We start from the raw sequence: 22,350 nt of genomic DNA, 5'->3' as shown, positions 1-22,350 counted from the left end.
AACTAAAAAGGTTTAAAGGAAGAGAAATAAAGAAAGAGCAATTAAGGCAGAAAAATTGAATTAAACTATCAAATAGAGAAGGGACATGTCAGGATTTCGGTTCACTACGGTAGTCCAGTGACTCAACTGTAAACAACTTAGATAAATTACTGCGAGACGGATATGGAAAGGTCCTTCAGGTCCACTTTCTATCCTAAATAACCACTAACTTAACTTCCGTCCTCGTCAGGGTAGTCTACTTTTCATAGCAGGTCTATTTAGTCCAATCTTCCGATCCAGGATTAAATTTAACCAGGTTAAAAAGGTGACTCAGAAGCGTGCACTCAACTAAGTCGGTAGATACAGTTATATTGCTATGGAGATAGAGTCTCACAATTAATTCATCTAACCTATTTACTACATCATCACATTTCTACCGTAGATCCCCTAATCCCAACATGAAACAAGTTTAGCTACTCATATTGCTATTAATACTATCAATACCAACAACAAGTAAATAACCAACATTCAACATGATGAAACGATAATAAAAATGCATAAAAGGTAATTAGGGCAGAAATTAAATGAAGCAAAACAAGTAATTAAAGTGAACAAATGAAAGAATAATATTAAAGAGGGAGAAAGAGATTACAATCGTAAGAATCCGACGTAAAGAACAAGCAAATCCGAACGAAATAACCCCGAAAATAAAGTTACAGTGAAGAAGAGAGAGTACGCAGTCTTGGAAATGATAGATAAAACTTAGAATAAATGATAGATAATATCCTAAAAACCTAGTTATCGTAAGCTTAAATAGAAAATAAACTAAGTTCAATAACTAAAACAAGTTCACGGGCTAATTAAAGCCCACGAAAGTCAAAACCACTCGATCGAGTAGTCTGAAACCACTCGATCCAGTAAAACTCCAGATAATCTACTCGATCGAGTAGAATTGTTACTCGATCGAGTAACTCCACTTTCCAGCTCTTCTTGATCGAGTATAAATCCACTCGATCGATCAACCAAGACCACAGCAACCACTCGATCGAGTAATAAAACCACTCGATCGAGTATTCTTCCTTCAAATCAGCTCAAACTCGTGCCCGACTACCTCGTAAACCGTGCCTTCATGCATCCCAATGCAGGAACTCACTCCGGAAAATCCCGTCTCCTCAAAATGCATGCAAAAAGGACGAAAAATGGTACGATTCCACTACTTTCGCGTTCATTTCTACAAAACGGACCAAACGAACCAAAGTAGCCAATTCGGGGGCAAAATGCAATATAAACAGTACGAAAGTACATATAAATACGTGCTAAAGAAGGCTAAAAAGACTATAAAAATTGCACGTATCATCGGTCATGCAAAACGAGGCTGGTACTCAGAAGTATCTGAGCTTACGTGGTCGAAAGTTCAAGCACGTAGACGCCAATAAGCAAAGAGCACGGTCTTATAATGCAAAGGGAGAAGAGAAGGGCGGACACTCGCGTGAGAAATATGAGGAACGAAGGTCCCTATTTATACTAATCACACGGAGGAATTAGGGATTCGGTAAAACTTTGGAAACAAATATCGAAAAGATCTTAAAATACACAGAAAAGAGCTGGGGAAGAGGCGCAGCAGCCACTGCGGCTCTTGGAAGAGGCGCAGCAAGTGCTACGTCCTTTCCCCAGGAGTTTCCTCCTGCGGAAGAAATATTTTCCGCGTTTCTGTTATTGAATTGCGGTAGAACTCAACTTCCTTTTTGTTTAAAATATAATTTCGGGATATATTTTGCCAAAAGATTAAAAGAATTAAAATATGGAATAGAAATATCCGGAATATTCCAGAACATTCCGACTCGGCATTTTAAACGGTTTATTAGAAAATGAAGACGGTTTTTGACCCGGACTCCAAATGTACTCTAATTACTGTCAAAATGACCGTAACGGCGTGTAGATGATGACCAAGGGGTAGACACAAGTATTTGAGCTATCACTTGACGATAAACGTATGAATTGTCATAAATCGTTCCGTCTACCAAACATGCGGCCCAATCATCACTGGGCGGCTTACGGGAGGTGCAGAAATGAGGTATCTACAATAGCGCGCGGAGGGAGGGATCGTCGGCAAACAACCAAGGAGCCTTAGTCCAGTGGGTGAAGAAGCTTGGAAAAAAGATAAATACCTGTTATTAGTCTTATTTATTTTATGCAAACTCGTGTGACCTTGCACCGGTTGAGCCTTGAACAAGTTACATTTATTGTGTTGTAATCTCGGCCGTAAGGCCAAAGTCTAGTAGATGGTATGGGTAAGGATGGTGTAGTGACCACCCTTGAGACTCCATTGTAAGTATACTCGACCATAGGTAAACTTAAAGACCATAAATAGCCGGATTTTAGACTACCCTGTGACACACGGCCGAGTGCCGTTTTCAGTCGACCGAGTGACCCATTTCACTCGATCAAGAAAGTCAAAAACAGACTCTGGGAACCTCCTGTAAAGACCCGCAGTCGACCGAGTCACACCCTCACTCGACCGAGTGACACCCCCACTCGACCGAGTAAGTTTAACTCGATTGAGTGAACTGTTTTTGACCTTGTTTTGATGATTTTGACCCAATATGGATTGAGTATCTTCGTTTTATGACCCTGCTGGTCTCCTAATAGTTGTGTATGTAACACCCCCATACACCAAGATGCCTTACCAAGACAAGCTAATGTATGAGAATGCTAGCATCTCGGAGATGCCAGAGGCCAAGTATATCAAATAGACCATCAAAGAACGTACTTTAGATAAATAGTTTAAGTGATTACATGTAAAACCAAACGATAAGTACGATACAAGTGTTCCAATCCATAAACCAACTAAAGTAAATGAAAATGTCTCGACACAACAGCGGAAGACTACTAGCTGACTCGTGGTGACTTATCCCCAGCTAACCCTCGCGCATCCAAGTCATACCTGCTCAATAACTGCTCACCATCTCCAAATGGATCACAACAGTTTTTAAAACAATTAAACGGGGTCAGTTACTGCATACACAATATAAGATAATACAACAACAATACACAGACACAATTCTGCAACACCGTGACATCACCAATCATCTGACTAGCCTAAAGGTCTAGCCAGCCAGATTACCAGCTGCACCAGTAATCCACTCCGCCAGTGGGGGACTGCAGCCGTTCCCACCCAAGCCCTGCTCATCTTTACCGAGTGAAAACCCATGTTCCTTAATGTGCACATCCGCTCTTGTGGCGGTTTCCACAAGGGGCAAATCCAGGGCATGAAGCCACTCCCGCAAGTGACTCCACTCAGCCGAGGGCGCACCTCGCGAACCACTAGCAAACAACAACAACCAATTACAATATCAATAATACCAAATCAATTACAATATAATCAAATGCCAACAACCAACAACCAACAACCATCTCATAACCTATATACAATAACTGAGTAGGAAACCCTACCTGGAATGCAATCACCACAAATCGACACAACAGCAGATCAAAAGCGCTCCTCTACGAAATCACCTCCTATCAACATATAATCATACAATCACAATCTATAACCAACAATACTCCCAAAAATCCCCAAAACACCCAATTAGGGTTTAACCGAAACTAACGAATAAACATAAAAACTTTACTAGGATCTTACCCACAATACGACGGTCTCAACAGTGTAAAGAACTCTGGAATACGACGACTCAAGCCCTTGGATTTGATGGCAATGTTAGAGAAGACTGCAACGTAGTTTTTGTTTTCTCATTGTAAAATGTTTAGAATAAAATAAAGGTAAAATAAACTGATGAAAGTACTTTATATATCATTCTCGCGTTGCTATCAAAACCCGGCCAAAAACTCGTAAGAACCAATGTACTCGATCGAGTAACCCCTACTCGATCGAGTTGCCCCTACTCGAGGGCAACTCGATCAAGTACCCATCAGGTAGAACACTGTCCAGAACGCAAAACTAAGTTACTCGACAGAGTAAGCCTTACTCGATAGAGTACCCAACAGCTCATAAAACCGTAGTATTACAGTATTCCCTCCTTAAAAATGAACTTCATCCCCGAAGTTCAAACCCATACTCAAAAACAAACTTACTAACTCGACTACAACACAACAACACAACGAAAACTCCAAAACAAAACCCAAACACAACTCATACCGACTCAAAACAACCACTAACTATACCAAAACCGACATAAAACCATACCAAAACCTTATGCGATCATCTCCTATCCCCCTAAAAGAAACATGGTTACGTCCCCGAAACCACACATACATGATCAAAAAGAGACGGATACCGCTCCTTCATAACCTCTTCCGCCTCCCAAGTTGCTTCCTCAACATTGTGATTGGACCATAAAACCTTGAGCAACATTGTTTCTCCGAATCTAGTTTTGCAAACCTTGCGATCAAGAATCTCTTTTGGCACCTCTAGATAAGACAAGGATTCATCCAACTCGATGTTCTCCACCTCTAACACATGAGAAGGGTCACTCACATACTTTCGAAATTGAGACACATGGAACACATTATGTACACGATCTAAAGTTGGTGGCAAAGCTAACCGATAAGCAACCTCTCCCACACAATCCAAAATCTTATAAGGACCAATGATCTTTTGGCTTAACTTCTATTTCTTACCAAACCGCATTACCCCACGCATAGGTGACACTTTCAAAGGAACCTTATCCCCAACCTGAAACTCGATGTCCCAATGATGTAAGTCTGCATAGCTCTTTTATCGATCCTGGGCCGCTTTCATCTTTTGTCGAATCACTTTCACTTGTTCTATCATCTTCTATACCATCTATGGTCCTAAAACCACTGCCTCAGCACTATCATCCCAGCAAATCGGACTCCTACACCTTCTCCCATATAAAGCCTCAAACGGAGCCATCCCAATACTCGTATGGTAGCTGTTGTTGTAAGAAAACTCAATCAAATCCAACCTATCCTCCCAACTACCACCAAACTCCATCACACAAGCCCTCAACATATCTTCCAAAGTCTTGATTGTTCTCTCTGTCTGTCCAGCTGACACGTCTGTCGCGTACCTGTCAAAAATAACCAACTGGCTCTAACTAATATAGCTAGGGAAGTCGGGTCGAATCCACAGAGAGGTAGGAATTTGTCTGCTAAAACTAGGCTCGTCTAAGTAAACAATTTTGGGGTTATAAAATGTGATTTCTAACTAAGAGAATAAGGAAAGAGAAATAAAAGGAAGGAGTTTAACAGATAAAGGAGAATAGCTAAGACAAACGGTTCACCATAATCATCTGGTCGAGTAATCTAGGTCCCAGGTCAATGCGGTACAGTCTAAGGGGTAGCGAACGTCACCTTTCGGTCCTTAATTCACCCTAAAGTGTAAACAGTTTAACTTTCGCCCTCGCTGCAATACTCTATTGTTCGCTACTAGTCTGCCCCTTCCAACCTTTCGGTCCAGGTCAAGGTCCACCAAGAATAAGGGTCCAATTGCGTCGACTCAATCAGGCAATTACAATTATATGTAGCACTTAAACAACAAAGACGGTACTGGCATTAACCTAGTAAATCGATTACTCTACCTTCAAATCATGGGTCCCCTATAGTCTTAGCGTAGGGAATTAGCTACTCATAATCGCCGAATTAACAATTACAATAACTAAATAATTAAAACTAAGCATGATGAACAATTAATTGATTGAACAATTGCAAAGTAAAGAGGGGAAAGGAATTAAAAACAATAAATACGATTAAGAAATAAATAGATTGATAATACCGAATCCGAGTAGCAAAGTAGAGAATAGAAATCCAAAGAATAGTGACAGAAGTAACAATGGAAAATGTACGTAGTGAAGGAGATGGGAGTAACGTAATGTTCTCCTCAGTCTTATACTGCAAAATTGTCTTAAACCTAATCTATGGACTGATTACAAAAGCCCATAAAAGATTAGGCGGAAATAAACCAAAAACACACGAAATCCCCTCGATCGAGTAAAACGATTACTCGATCGAGCTCCAAGTCACTCGATCGAGCACTGCTTGCTGAACCTCCTCGATCGACTTCTTAAGCTGGTCGATCGACCAGCCTTGAGTGTGTAAAGCATTCGATCGAGTACCAAAGCACTCGATCGAGCTATATAGGCGCATCAGGACTTGAATTTCTTCCTTAACTCAGCTCATGCGTCCTCCAAGTGTAAGATTCCTAAACTCCGGCTCCTTATTTCCCATGAATGCATACAATTGGGACAATTAAGGCTCGATTTAGCTCCTCCTCGGTCAATTCCTGCAAATCACAATAAACGGACCAAAGTAGAATATTCGGGGGTATTTGTAGCCAGATGCTACATAAAAAGCACAGAAATGCGTGTAAAAATGAGGTGAAAACCTTATATAAAAGACACGCATCAAATCTCCCCAAACCAAACCTTTGCTTGTCCCCAAGCAAATATAAATGCAACTAAGGGTGAACAATATAACGGGACCAACGCATCAACTACAAATCATCCACTAAAACCAATTTAATGCAACAAAATGACAAAGTGGCAACTGAAAAGTGCAAACGAGTTAAATTAATATTTCAAGCTTACTGAACCGTCGACCTTGCAAGATTCAAAGATGTCGGACTCTCACGGGTCGCTCGTCACTCAAAATCAGGTACAAGGTGAGTATATATGTGAAAGATAGGAAGAAGCAAGGCACTCACCTAACTCGACCTATAAGAACATGCATGCAGTTAACATGAATAAAGTCTCTACAACCGTACATATGCATTCCAACCATACTAATGACCAAGACACGTGCCGAGGACTTACATTTGGGTTAGTGAGGTAATGGGTAAGAAGGGGCAAAAATGAATTTGGATATGTGGGGTTAATAGCTAGGCTAGCAACAACGGATCCAAATATAGACTGCACCCCAACTTCGTACTCATAACAGCAAGATGAAACGGTGCAAAATTATGCACTAAACTCACAAAACCAAAAGTCGTCAACTCCCCATAAAATATAAATAAGGCATGGGAGTGTGAAACATTGTGCAATTCTCATTCTTTTTCATTCTTTTTTTTTTTCTTTTCATTTTTCTGTCTTTTTTTTTCGCTTTCTTTCTTTTCTTTTTTCGTTTCATTTTTTCACAATTCAACACATTTTTTTTCTTTCTTTCCCTTCAATTCTTCCACCATCTTCTGAAATCAGATGAAATAACCATATTGCAATAACACATTCCAAGAACTACTCGTTACTAGCTCAGCTAGGGTAGGGAATATTATAGAAAGTAGTTGATAGGACAAAAAGGCAATTTGGCTATGTGAGGCTCATGGGTAGAATGAAATAAGGGGAACTGCCTCTCCTAACACGTGTCACCATCCACAGACCGAATGCATACAGGTATTAAGAAGACTAGACTCATGCTTATGCAAATTGATGTTACATGTCTTAAAGAGAGTACTACTCACATCCTAAATGAAACCGGTCATGAATGTCACCAGTTTAATAAGCTCTAACCTCAGAATGTAATGTAGCTTGCCGACATAAAGAATCAAGTCTATTCGTTCAGATAAGAGAGAAACAAAAAAACTCGTAGATTATGCACATAAACATGCCAGCTAAATGTCAAGAATATGCCAGGCTTAAGTAAGGATTCAAAGTAGTGTCAGTGTTCAAACGTTCCGACTCAATTTAAACATGAAAATTTTGAAAACTTTTGAACTTTTTGATTTTTATATGAATTTTCTGAATTAATTAAAACAACAATGCATGCGGAAATAAATAAACGTGCAAGCAAAAATGCAAGAAACATGCAGACACAGATATGGATGCATACCTCCCCAAACCAAACCGTACAATGCCCTCATTGTACCAAAAATAGGGAAAGGAATGCAAACTGAAAAGAAAAGGAGAAGTGGAGTCGGAAAACTTACAAAACGCCATAAGAAGGGACCTCCCCAAACCGACCATGAACATGGGAGGTCAAAGAAAGTCAAAGAGTAGCTTTGCAGACGTAACACAATAGCGGCTGGACGTCATAACTGCTCGATCGACCGCCTGGAACAGCTCGATCGAGTGAACCAGTGTATTGGAAGGGCTCGATCGAGTGACAACCCACTCGATCGAGTAAGCACGGTTATGGATCTGGTCGATCGAGGACATCATCCCTCGATCGAGTAACAGCCGCATCAGAAAGTGCTCGATCGAACACAAAAATCCTTCGATCGAGTACCTTAACCTGCAAAGGACGCATAAAAGCAAGGAAGGCACAAAAATTGTTCATAAAGCAGCGTCTAATGTTTAACGTAAAGCTAAAGAAAAACAAATAGTTCAACAAAAAGTACAACTAAAACTGTCCGGGCTGCCTTCCGGAGAGCGCTGGTTTAAGAGGTCCCGCACGACCTTTCTGGTATCAAGTAACTGGCGCGTCGAGCTCGTCGAAGCGCAGGACTTCAACGCGGTTGTCCGCTTCACTCGCCTCATGGTAATGCTTCACGTATTGGCCATTCACCTTGAATCTATGCCCCTCGGAATCTTCAAGCTCCACGGATCCAAACTTAGTGACAGCTGTCACCGTATATGGACCACTCCACCTGGACTTCAGCTTGCCAGGAAATAGTCTCAAACGGGCATTAAACAAAGAACACCTTCGCCCCACATGAAACTCCCGAGGTAGGATTCTCTTGTCATGCCATCTCTTCGTCTTTTCCTTGTAAATGCGCGAGCTGTCATAGGCATTAAGCCTAAACTCCTCTAATTCATCTAGCTGCAAAAGACGATTCTGACCACATAGTTTAGGATCATAATTAAGCTCACGGATTGCCCACCAGGCCTTACATTCCAGCTCAACAGGTAAGTGACACGATTTCCCATAAACTAACCTATAAGGTGATGCACCAATTGGTGTCTTAAAGGCAGTTCTATAAGCCCATAATGTGTCATCTAGCTTAAGACTCCAGTCTTTCCGTGATTTAGAAACTACTTTAGACAAGATCTCTTTCAGCTCACGATTAGAGACCTCTACCTGACCACTAGTTTGGGGATGATACCCCAAACCACGCCGGTGTTGGACACCAACTCTAGACAGTATGGAAGTGAGTTTCTTTTCCTTAAAATGCATCCCCCCATCACTAATGACGACCCTAGGGACACCAAAATGGGGGAATATGATCTTTTTGAACATCTTTATCACGGTCTTACCATCACAATGTGGTGAAGCAATTGCCTCAACCCATTTTGACACATAGTCTACAGCTACCAAAATGTACCTGTTACCTTTACTGGATGGGAACGGTCCTTGGAAATCAATGCCCCAGACATCGAAAACCTCAACCTCTAGGATGCCGTTTTGTGGCATCTCATGTCTCTTCGAAATATTCCCTGATCGTTGGCATGCATCACAAGCTGAAACAAAAGACTTGGCGTCGGCCAAAAACAAAGAAGGCCAAGAAAAACCAGGATCAAGTACCTTAGCCACGGTGCGCGATGGACCGTGGTGACCACCATATGAAGAGGAGTGACAGCCTTCCAGGACTATTTTGGTCTCCCACTGCGGAATACACCGTCTGTAGAGACCGTCTGCACATTCCTTAAACAAGTAAGGGTCATCCCAGAAATACTGCTTAGCGTTATACAGAAAACGCTTCTTTTGCTGATGAGAAAGGTCAGGCGGCAGCTTGCCACTGACAACGAAGTTAGCTATATCTGCATACCAAGGTTCCTGGTCAACAATAGACGATATAACAGCAATTAAAGTATCGTCAGGAAAAGAATCATCAATAGGTAGAGAATCTTCCCCTTCTTGTCGCATCAGTCGCGACAAGGGTTCAGCTACAACGTTCTCAGCTCCTTTCTTGTCCTTCATCTGCAAATCAAACTCCTGAAGGAGGAGTATCCATCTCAGTAGCCGCGGTTTCGCCTCCTTCTTAGCAAGGAGGTGCCTCAAAGTTGCGTGGTCAGTAAAAACAGTGACTTCTGACCCAACTAAATAAGTACGAAACTTCTCTAAGGCATAAACTACAGCTAACAGCTCCTTCTCAGTGGTAGTGTACTTCACTTGAGCCTCATCCAGAGTTCGGCTCGCATAGTAAATAGCATTCAAGGCTTTGTCTTTCCTCTGGCCTAGCACCGCTCCTAGTGCATAGTCACTCGCGTCGCACATGATCTCGAACGGCAAGTCCCAGTTGGGAGGCTGTATGATCGGCGCAGAGACTAAGGCCTGCTTTAACCTGTTAAAAGCGAAAGACAAGCGTCGAGAAACACAAAAGGGGCATCTTTAAGCAACAGTTGTGTAAGTGGTTTAGCAATTTTGGAGAAATCCTTGATAAACCGCCGCGATAAAGCCAGCGTGACCAAGGAAGCTCCTCACCCCTTAACATTAACGGGATGTGGTAATTGTTTGAATCACTTCCACCTTTGCTTTGTCAACTTCTATTCCCCTATCAGAAACCAAGTGCCCTAAGACAACTCCCTCGTTGACCATAAAGTGGCACTTCTCCCGATTCAAAGACAAGATTAACCTCAATACAAATACCGCAACACTTTTTCAAGGTTAGACAGACGATCGAAAAATCACTTCCATATACACTAAAGTCATCCATAAAAACTTCCATGATAGACTCAATATACTCTGAAAATATCCCCATCATACACCTTTGAAAGGTGGCAGGGGCATTGCACAAACCAAAAGGCATTCTGCGATACGCAAAAACGCCCTTAGGACAGGTAAATGTAGTCTTGGCTGATCGTGCAGGTGGATAGGGATCTGAAAGAACCACGAATACCCATCTAAATAGCGAAAAAATTTATGAGAGGCTAACCTTTCTACCATTTGATCAATAAAAGGAAGGGGAAAGTGATCTTTCTTAGTGGCGGCATTCAGCTGTCTGTAGTCTATGCACATCCGCCAACCAGTCACTACTCGGGTAGGTATTAATTCATTTTTCTCATTCTTAACTACAGTTGTCCCTCCTTTCTTCGGGACTACCCTTTGGGCTTACCCATCTAGAATTACCTACCGAATAGATAATACCCGCATCCAAAGACTCCATTACCTCAGCCATCACAACATCCTGCATCTTCTGGTTCAGCCTGCGCTGACCTTGTCTGCAAGGTTTGTGATCCTCCTCCAGCTCTATCCTGTGCATACAAATATCGGGACTAATCCCCGTAATATCATCCAGTGAATAGCCCATTGCTTTCCTGTTTTTCTTAAGTACAGCTAACAAAGAAGTCAGCTGATCATCACTAAGCTTGGCACTAACAATGACCGGATACTGCTCTGTATCGTCTAGAAAGGCATATTTAAGATGAGATGGGAGAGGCTTACGTTCTGGTACCTTTTCCTCAATGGAGCAAAGAGTGCTGATCATTTGTTCCACCTGCTCTCCCTCATGCTCATCTAAATCATCAACAAGCAAATCCAACGCAGCGTCATCGTCCTCTAGGCTATCTGCACACTCATCAAAAAGCATGAGAGCTTCCAGTGGGTCCTTCATAAAAGAACCCGACCAGAAGTCATAAATAGACTCATCAATGATATCGACCGAATAGCATGTGTCCTCTATCATTGGGTGGGCTAAAGTACTGGGCAAACTAAATGTGATAGCGTCATCCCCTCGCAAGAGTCGACGCCCCCGTCGACATCAATAACGGCCCCAGCTGTACAAAGGAACGGTCTTCCTAAAATAATTTGGGTCCGGGTGTCCTCAGCTATATCCAAAACGATGAAATCTACTGGGATGTAGAGCTTGCCTATTTTCACAGGCACATCCTCCAAGACACCTAAGGGTCTCCTAACAGATCTATCAGCCATCTGTAGGGTAATGTTAGTCACCTTGAAGTGACTCATCTTCAATTTCTTGCAGACAGGAAGGGGCATGACACTGACACTGGCACCTAAATCACAGAGGGCCTTGTCAATAACCATATTACCTATGACACTGGTAATAGAAAAGCTGCCCGGGTCTTTCATTTTTGGAGGGGCCTTATTTAGCAACAGGTTACTAGACTTTTCCATAAATGAAATCGTCTCAAATTCACTCAAATTTCTCTTACGCGTCACAATATCTTTCATAAACTTAGCGTAAGTGGGTACCTGAGTGACAAGTTCAGAAAACGGGACAGTTACCTGGAGGTTCTTCACTATGTCCACGAACTTACCGTACTGTTGCTCGATCCTTGCGTCCTTCAGACGACTTGGGAAGGGCACTCTGGTAGCGATGAGCGGTCCCGCAACCTTTTCTTTACCCTTATCGATGCGTGACGTCTCCACAGCAGGGGAAGATGACACGGTGGCGGTATTAGATACTGAATTAGAAATTCCGCCACTTAATGCACTGGATCGAGTACTTTTACTGGTCGATCGACCAGTTTCTTCTTCAATTTCACTCGATCGACCTGTCTTGACACTCGATCGAGTGTTTTCTTCAGCATAGTTACTCGATCGACCACCTTGGAGTTCAGTACTTCTCGATCGACCGCCATTGTCACTCGATCGAGTGACTGGATGATTAGAACCGCTCGATCGAGTGGATGAGTTGCTCGATCGAGTGGTTACTGCACACGCAGCAAGTATTTCCTGCAGGAACTCGTCTAGATCATCATCTGAGTCATCATTAGCTGCCAAAACCTCGTCTTCTTCATGAGGGGGGTCACTTTGAAAGTTCATTGCACTGACTGGATCGCAAATTGGAAGAGACTTGGCTTGATCCGTCGCGTGTGTCAACTGCGCGACTTGCTCCTTTAATTCCGATATAACCGTATCAGATTTCTGTGACATACTCATCATAATGGATTTCAACTCGGCGATCTCTTCTCTTGCAGAGGGAGAGGTCGGTCGTGATACTGGCATAGAAGGGGCAGAGACGCTCTTTATCTCTTCATAAAGCTGAGAAAAAGGAACCCCTTGCTTGTACTTCTTGTAAGCAAGAGCACGCTCTATACTCGCTACACATTCGTAGAGGTCATGTCCCTCCTCGCCACATCTACCGCATGGCTCTGTATGCTCTGTAATCGTAGGCATATTGTCAACCAACTTTCGAAGCAACAGCTAATCTGCAAAACTGATCAAAACTTTGCAGAAAATAAGATCAGCCTCAAGGAATAAATTCCTTGAGACGAAAGACAAACTTAATTAAAGCAACAAAATTGCGCCACCTCCCCGGCAACGGCGCCAAAATTTGACACGTCTGTCGCGTACCTGTCAAAAATAACCAACTGGCTCTAACTAATATAGCTAGGGAAGTCGGGTCGAATCCACAGAGAGGTAGGAATTTGTCTGCTAAAACTAGGCTCGTCTAAGTAACCAATTTTGGGGTTATAAAATGTGATTTCTAACTAAGAGAATAAGGAAAGAGAAATAAAAGGAAGGAGTTTAACAGATAAAGGAGAATAGCTAAGACAAACGGTTCACCATAATCATCTGGTCGAGTAATCTAGGTCCCAGGTCAATGCGGTACAGTCTAAGGGGTAGCGAACGTCACCTTTCGGTCCTTAATTCACCCTAAAGTGTAAACAGTTTAACTTTCGCCCTCGCTGCAATACTCTATTGTTCGCTACTAGTCTGCTCCTTCCAACCTTTCGGTCCAGGTCAAGGTCCACCAAGAATAAGGGTCCAATTGCGTCGACTCAATCGATAATTACAATTATATGTAGCACTTAAACAACAAAGACGCAGTGATGCGGCATTAACCTAGTAAATCGATTACTCTACCTTCAAATCATGGGTCCCCTATAGTCTTAGCGTAGGGAATTAGCTACTCATAATCGCCGAATTAACAATTACAATAACTAAATAATTAAAACTAAGCATGATGAACAATTAATTGATTGAACAATTGCAAAGTAAAGAGGGGAAAGGAATTAAAAACAATAAATACGATTAAGAAATAAATAGATTGATAATACCGAATCCGAGTAGCAAAGTAGAGAATAGAAATCCAAAGAATAGTGACAGAAGTAACAATGGAAAATGTACGTAGTGAAGGAGATGGGAGTAACGTAATGTTCTCCTCAGTCTTATACTGCAAAATTGTCTTAAACCTAATCTATGGACTGATTACAAAAGCCCATAAAAGATTAGGCGGAAATAAACCAAAAACACACAAAATCCCCTCGATCGAGTAAAACGATTACTCGATCGAGCTCCAAGTCACTCGATCGAGCACTGCTTGCTGAACCTCCTCGATTGACTTCTTAAGCTGGTCGATCGACCAGCCTTGAGAGTGTAAAGCATTCGATCGAGTACCAAAGCACTCGATCGAGCTATATAGGCGCATCAGGACTTGAATTTCTTCCTTAACTCAGCTCATGCGTCCTCCAAGTGTAAGATTCCTAAACTCCGGCTCCTTATTTCCCATGAATGCATACAATTGGGACAATTAAGGCTCGATTTAGCTCCTCCTCGGTCAATTCCTGCAAATCACAATAAACGGACCAAAGTAGAATATTCGGGGGTATTTGTAGCCAGATGCTACATAAAAAGCACAGAAATGCGTGTAAAAATGAGGTGAAAACCTTATATAAAAGACACGCATCACCAGCTATCGCGTATGACTTGCATTAGTCATACGCGATGCTGCTGGGAATCCAACTTCTAAGTCTCTTAACCTATTGAGGGATATCCTCATTGAGAATGGGTTTTCAAATGTTAGGGCAATATACCCGGCTTGGATTTCTGGTCATGGGTTTCTTGGATATTATCTGATCGTGTTTCGAGGGGATGATCTTGACGATTTTTGCCAAGCAAAACAACTCGCTGCAAGGTATGCATCACGTGACCATCAAAGGGGCAAAAGTGACTATTATAGCGACGACCCTAAGGATCGTTATGTTCACGCTGGGCCTCGCTTATGGGTTGCCACCGCTGAGGACGCTCATCTGATGAGAAGGTTCATTCCGTACAATTTTATTAATATACCGAAATCATGGGAAGATGAAGAAGTGCCTCATTTTGATCCCCGTCTTGATGCCGATGTAGTACGCATGATTTATAATCATGTTTATCCTCAGTACCCACCTCCTAATCAAACTCCTGTTAGGGTGTTTGATTAATGTACTAATTAGTTAGTTGTTTGTTTTTGTGGTTTTTTATTTTTTTATTGTGTTTCCTTTTTTTCCCCTTGTTGTACTGTTTTTTTTATGCCATTGTATAATATGCTCGTTTTAATATATTGTTCTACTCTTTATTACATCCAAATGATTATTAACATAGATTTTAAATAACTTGCGAACAGACAAATGAATGAAATAATAACATATAATATAGTGACTATGGTAGTGTATAAAAACCGTGTTAGATCACAAACACCTCTAAAAATAAATGAAAATTGGAAGATATTAATAAAATAATTACAACGGTTCTTATAAGAACCGTGTTAATTATGCAATTGCTTAATAACATTATTTTAAATAACCTTCTTTCTTTCTTTATTTCTTCATCTCTCTCTCTCTCTCTCTCTCTCTCTCTCTCTCTCTCTCTCTCTCTCTCTCTCTCTCTCTCTCTCTCTCTCTCTCTCTTATTACTCAAATTATGTCAAGTGGTAGCTCTTCTTCTTCCTCTATTTCAACAGGGACATATAATTGCTCAGTTCCGGCAGCATTGCGGACTTCTTGGACTTTGCAAAATCCGGGAAGAAAGTTTCTTACTTGCAAATTCTATAATCCCGAGACTAAAATGTGTGGATGCAATTACTTCAAGTGAGTTGATGAACCAATGACTGAGTGGCAGAGGAAGGTTATAAACAGGTTAGTGAATGAGAAAAAGAGCATGGATATCGAGATTACTCAAGTGAGAAGTATACTATATCAATTTGAAGAATCGAAGCGGGGAAATGACAGTGAAATATTGAAGGCAAAAGAAGAATGCAAGAAGTTAACCATGGATATCGTAGAACTCAAAAATAATGAGGCATGGCTTAAGTTAATCGTCAAATTTCTTCTTCTAATTGTTATTTACCTAGTTTATTATGTATGGTGGTAGTTTGTAGTCTTTATGTGTAAACTTGTAATCCTTTAAATTAATGGAAATAAGCAAGATTTTCTAAGAAACATATTGTAATTAGCTGGCATATACCAAATGATGCTTTATTTCTTGGCGGTAAAGTATAACACAATGAAATATAAAATAAAACGGTTATACCCAAACCGTTGTTAAGGACGTATACAGTTATAACGGTTCAGGCCGTTGTTATGTATATAAAAATGATGCTTTATTTCTTGGCGGGAAAATCAAACAACATGAAAATATTACAGACAACGGTTATTTCTAACCCGTTGTAGATAGTACGAATCAATTATGGTTTCAAACAAAAGCGTAGTCTGTTTGGAAACAAAATATAACGGTTTTTCTTATACCGTGTTTATTACTTTCCAATAAACAAGGTCTTGCAAGTGCTGTATTATTCACTCATATACTCTGAGCTTCCCCTCCCCCACATAATATTCTCAAACACTGAGCTTCCCCTCAACCACCAGCCTACCCCATCGTCGTCGCAATCATCGTCATCATCGTCATTGCCGCCGCCAGATCAATCTGGATTCTTCTCTTTAAAGAAGTAATAAACCCTCCACTCGGCAGATTTGTTTGTTTTTATAAGTATGCATTGTTATTCTGCTTTAGATATGGTCCAAAAGCGGAAAAGAAACGATGGAAATGCGTCAGGCGACGACCCAGGTGATGAGAATAATTTACAACACACTGCGGGTCGAATGCGCCACAGGGTTTCCCTAGAAGCAATAAATTCAAATATACCTAATCCTTTACAATGGGATAAAGATACGGGGCTGCCTTATGGTGAGTATGCCGGGTATTTTGCGAGTTGGATTGGTTTTTGTGTAAGACAGTATGTGCCTCTCGGTACGCCGCATATCAGTGAACTGAGTAAAATACGGAACACCATGCTAATAAACAGAATAAAGGTATGTATATACAATAATAAATGTTTTTGCTGAAATTAAGTTACTACTTGATATGTGTATTAGCCGAAACACTTGTACCAACTATGCTCATCATATATGCAGTTAGCTTACGTTGTCCCCGAAAAGTATGATAAGTACCTAAAAACAAAGACAGAGAAAGCCTTCAGTTCTTGGAAGTTAAAGATTGCTAAGAAGCACTTGTTCAACAAAGAAACCGGGGAGATGAACAAGAACCCACCAACAAAGAAGTATCCGTATGTCAGTCAAGACCATTGGGATAGCTATATCGCTTATAGGCAGTCTGACAAGTTTAAGGTAACTTAATAATAATAAGTAAAGAAGTATACTTAGTTTAGTGTTTGGTCATGATTACGTTTCTTGATACAATTTATTTGATGAAGGCTATGAGTGAGAGGAACAAGGCGAACATTTCAAAGAAAGAGACCGTCTTTTATGGCTCCCGAGGTGGTTATAGATTGATTAAGAAGAAACTTGTAAGTACATAATTCTTATAGTATTAGACTATTAGGTGTTTTAGTCGGATGTTATATATGTTCATAGTAATCATACATATTTTGAGAGGATATCAGTGTGATGAATGAATTGTAGGCAAAGCTTGGAAAATTCAATCGTCACGACGCTTGGGTGGAAGGTCACACTCCTAAGAATGGAAAGACGGAAACTGAATATGATAAGGACATCAAAGAAAAAATTGTAAGTTTGAATAAATATGTCACTCCTACCACTGGTAGTCGGAGTTATATAATTATGAGTTGCTTAAGGGTTTTATGTGTATGTAGAGGAACTGTGAGAAGGAGGTGCAGGAAGGAAAATGGAAGCCTGAAGGACGTGATGACATTCTTGCTAGGGCAATCGGCAAAGCAAGCATCCAGGTCGTGTGAGAGGGGTATCGGCGCATGTTGGTATCACCAAGTATTTTGGGAAAACTACTCGAAGTGGTGATGATTCCAAGAAGGTAATCTATAAATACTGTATTTGAACCAACGTAATTTATAACTATATATGCTGGCATTAATTTCTACTACACAGCTACATAAAATAGCCAGGTTGATGATGAGAGTGTTGGAAACTAGGGAAAGGCCATCAGAAAAAGAGTTGGATATGGTTCAAAAAGTCATAAAGGAAGCAGAGGAGGAGGAGGAGGAGGAGGAGGAGGATGAGGAGGATGAGGAGGAGGAGGAGGAGGAGGAGGAGGAGGAGGAGGAGGAGGAGGTGGAGGAGGAGGGGGAGGAGGATGAGGAGGAGGAAAAAGAAGTAATAATATTTATGTCTTATATATATATATATAATGTGTTATATGATTTGGAAAATCAGTACGTGTTATATGGACAAGTGTTAATGTATAGAAGGAAGCCGAGGAGGACATGGCAAAGGAGAAGGAAATGGCAAAGGAGACTCGGGTGAGAGCCGAGGATCGATATCAGGCAGTTGAAGAAGAAGAGAAGCCAGGAAGGCCGTGACACAAGAAGAGATTGAGGTAGTTGATGATCAGACGTTCTTCTCTACACCGAAAAAGGTAATAGCTGCTAATTTATAATTATTCATCTCAGTACACATTTTTTACTTATGAAATTTATTAAAGGTAGTGAATGTATGTGTGCTAATTGATTAAATCTGTCGTGAAGGGCGATTGCAAGGTGGCTTGTCTATTCTATTTACATGGGAAATAGAAAGTTGATGATGCCAGGGGATACGTGTTCGCTTACGACCGGCTTCAACAAGTTAAGGTTCATGGTATACCCCTTCGTCACAATTGCAGTAAAGTGGAAGTGTCCCAATTATATAAAGACGAGTATGAGGAAGTAAAAGTACCATTTCCTAATGAGGAGATCACTTATTTGAAAGAAGCCCTGAGCTCTTATGTGCAATGGCCTAACAACCTCATCAATGTTGTCATCCCCGAGGTACCTATACGCAGACGTTAATTATTACTTGTTCTTTAAATATATTAGGGTACGAATATTAACACATCGTAAGTACTTTAATCTTTACATTTGTAGAAGTTAAGCAAAGCCATGGCAGCTCAAGAAATTACTACTACGTCAACGGAAGTTGTTGCAGTCAAGCCTGCTTATGATTCTTATTATGAATCGTGTGAATATAAGAAAAAAATGAAAACTGCTTCGCTGATGGCTTTGCACAACCTGGCTGTAAAGAAGTCACCTAGAGGGGATGTAGTCATGATTAACATTGAAGAGGAAATTATGGGCGCAGCTGATATAGCCGTACTGGACCCGAAGCAACTGATGGAATTTGTCGACCTTGATAAATTAGATGCTGTTCACATTTTGATTTGGATGAAGTAAGTTTTATTAATAAATCTATTTAGTCATTTTCATTTACGAATAATGATGTTTGTTAAAATTATCAATTACAATAACATTTTTCATTGCATGTGGCGTAATAGGTACCTGAATAATCAGATCGCTGAGTGGAAGTTCCCATTTCACGCCTATGGATTCTTGAGTCGTAAGGCGTTCTCTGTGCACAGAATTTCATACAAAGAACAAATCAATAGTATCGCTCGTCGGTTGATGCCGTCCAAAAAACTATGGCTTGCCCCCTACAATGAGAATATGTATGTATAGTACGTGATTATTGTAATGAATCACGGTTCTATAAATTTATTATTAACATGCTTAAATGCGTGTAAATGAACTAACAGTTCAATGTCCTAAATTGAATAGGAAGCATTGGGTGCTACTGGCAATCCAAGTGGAAACAAAAACAGTGTATTGGATTGACTCTCGCGAAGGCAAACCCTCTGACAGTTGTGTAAGGATGATAACTGAGTAAGTTTACAACCTTCAATAATGTCATTTGTTATTGTATGACTTAAGACATATATATGCAAATAATAATGGCATGTGTGTATATTTATGATTTAGTGTTTTTAAAGCAAAAAAAAAGATTATGTCCACTTGGAGAGGACAGCGGGCCGCCCACGGGGGCGCTTGGTGAAGGTCGAAACAAGCGTTTGCATTTTGTATGGAGTCGCCACCAATTTTTATGGGAAATTGGAACCGTTCGAATACCTTATGTCATGTCAAGACACAAAGTAGTGACATGAACACTAAGCAATCGTTACCCTTAGCATTCTATGTCTAGAATGACTCTCGTGGATGCCAATGAACACGGGTGCTCACGGAGATCTGGAGTAAGGGGTGAGGGTACGTATTAGGAAGCTCTTTTGATCGAACACCTAATCCCGCCCGCCTCGATAGCGGCCTCTACTAATGATTAGGGAAGTTATTTATACTCGATATATTGTCGGCTATATGCATGCAATGCAACATCCATAGATTAATCCTAACATGTGGAGAATTAACTAAGTCGGTTAACAATTAGTTAGCACACAATTGGTTCAAAGTGGGGATTTAATGTTCAGTTTCATGTGAAAACATACAAGGAATATGAAATACAATGAATATAAATTACAATAATGAAAATTACAATAATTACATTGGAATAGGCGATTTATGTCGAAAATACCTTTAAAACGGATAATTTGAGAAAAAGGAATAAAAGAATAAAAGAAAATTACATAAACGAACAGGAATTAGCGATATTACGGATATTAGTCAATTAATTACGTAAGCTAATTAAACTAAGCCAAAGCAGAAACGGAGTTCAGGGACAGAAGTCAGCCAGGAACAGGCGCAGCAGAGCTGCGTCCCTTGGAATAGGCGCAGCAGACGCCGCGTCTGTTCCTTGGCTCAGTTCTGGCTGTGAAGCCATAATTGCAAGCCGTTAATGTCAATTGGTAAATTTAAAGATCGATTAAAATAATTACTCGGATGAAAGTGATTAATATATTATTTAACATATGAATGGGTCATAAAAACAGTAAAACATGGACGAGACGGATGCAAACGGATTATTACACGACAAAAATGAATAATATTAATGAGTCCTCTATTGAAATCAATTAACTAGGTTAGATATGATGATATATGACGAATATACAATGGACATGTGAATAAGGAGATGAAAACTATATCAAAGACGAATTTCAGAAACTCAATATGAACAAATTGAACTTCCACAACCCGGAATTGAATTCAATGATGAAAACCCGCAAATATGGATTATTAGGGATTTAATTCGGATTTATGATGAACTAAATATGTTAATGATGATAAATTATATACATATGATTATTAAACTATTGTACCAAAGAATTAAAGGAAACAAGTGAAAACAAATAAGCAAAGACGAATTACAGAGGACGAAGGAAGAAGAAAAGAAGCAGGAACTGCGGCAGCCTCGCGAAGAGGCGCAGCAGGAACTGCGCTCCTTCGAAGAGGCGCAGCAGTTGCTGCGTCTTTTCTCGACTGTCAGTCTTCTGAAAATCCGTAAAAAGAGGTTTTAAAGACGGTTTTAGAAATCGGTTTTAATGAGGTATTTTCGACGTAAACCTTACAATAATGATACGATAAATAAATACAATAAATAAATAAGGATTATACACCCTCAGACTTACATGTTGACGGAACGAGAAGGACTAAGATATCGATTAGTGATGCTCGACGCGAATGCAAAGAGAGTGCCCTCGTAAGAGGAAAACGATTGATTAATTAAGTTGATTATTTAGATTGATTATTGTGTAGTTGGTCAAATTGGTCGGTCATGCAACGGAGAGGCTGGTACCCGGAAAGATCCGAGCTTACGTGGTCGAAAGTTCAAGCACGTAGGCGCCAATAAGTAAGAACAAAGTCTAGAATGCAAAGGGAGAAGAGAAGGGCGGACACTCGCGTGAGAAATATGAGGAGCGAAGGCTGCTATTTATACTAATCACGGAAGGAATTAGGGTTTCGGAGACTCTTTGGAAGTGAATCTCGGAAAGATATGAAAAAGATACGTGAATCATGCAGAAAAGGGCCTGGGAAGAGGCGCAGCAGCCACTGCATCTCTTGGAAGAGGCGCAGCGCCTGCTGCGTCTATTCCCAGGAGGTTTCCTCCTGCTGAAGAAAGATTTCCGCGTTTGAGTTATGGTAGGACGAAAATAATTCGAATATCCTTAATATCTTATATGAATATTACGGGATATTACTTACTAAAAGATAAAATTTATGAAATATGGAAAAGGAATATCTGGAACATTCCAGAACATTCCGACTCGGGATTTAACTGTTATCAGAAAATGGAGACGGTTTTTTGACCCGGACTCCAAATGTACTCTAATTACTGTCAAAACGACCGTATCGGGATGTAGATGACAACTAAGAGGTAGACATTAATGTTTGAGCAATCACTTGCCGATAAACTTACGAACTGTCACAAATCGTTCCGCGTAGCAAACATACGGCCCAATCATCACCGGGTGGTTTGCGGGAGGTGCAGAAATGAGGTATCTATAGAGCCCCCACTTTGACTGAGGCTTGGACAAGGTGAAAGTCAAAGTATAGCCATCAGGTCAATCGAAGATTACAACCTGACGACTATGGCGACGCGAGGCGGCTCAAGG

This window comes from Silene latifolia, unplaced genomic scaffold (assembly GCF_048544455.1).
Source record: "Silene latifolia isolate original U9 population unplaced genomic scaffold, ASM4854445v1 scaffold_79, whole genome shotgun sequence".
Lineage (NCBI taxonomy): Eukaryota > Viridiplantae > Streptophyta > Magnoliopsida > Caryophyllales > Caryophyllaceae > Silene > Silene latifolia.
Note: the sequence above shows the minus strand (reverse complement) of the source record.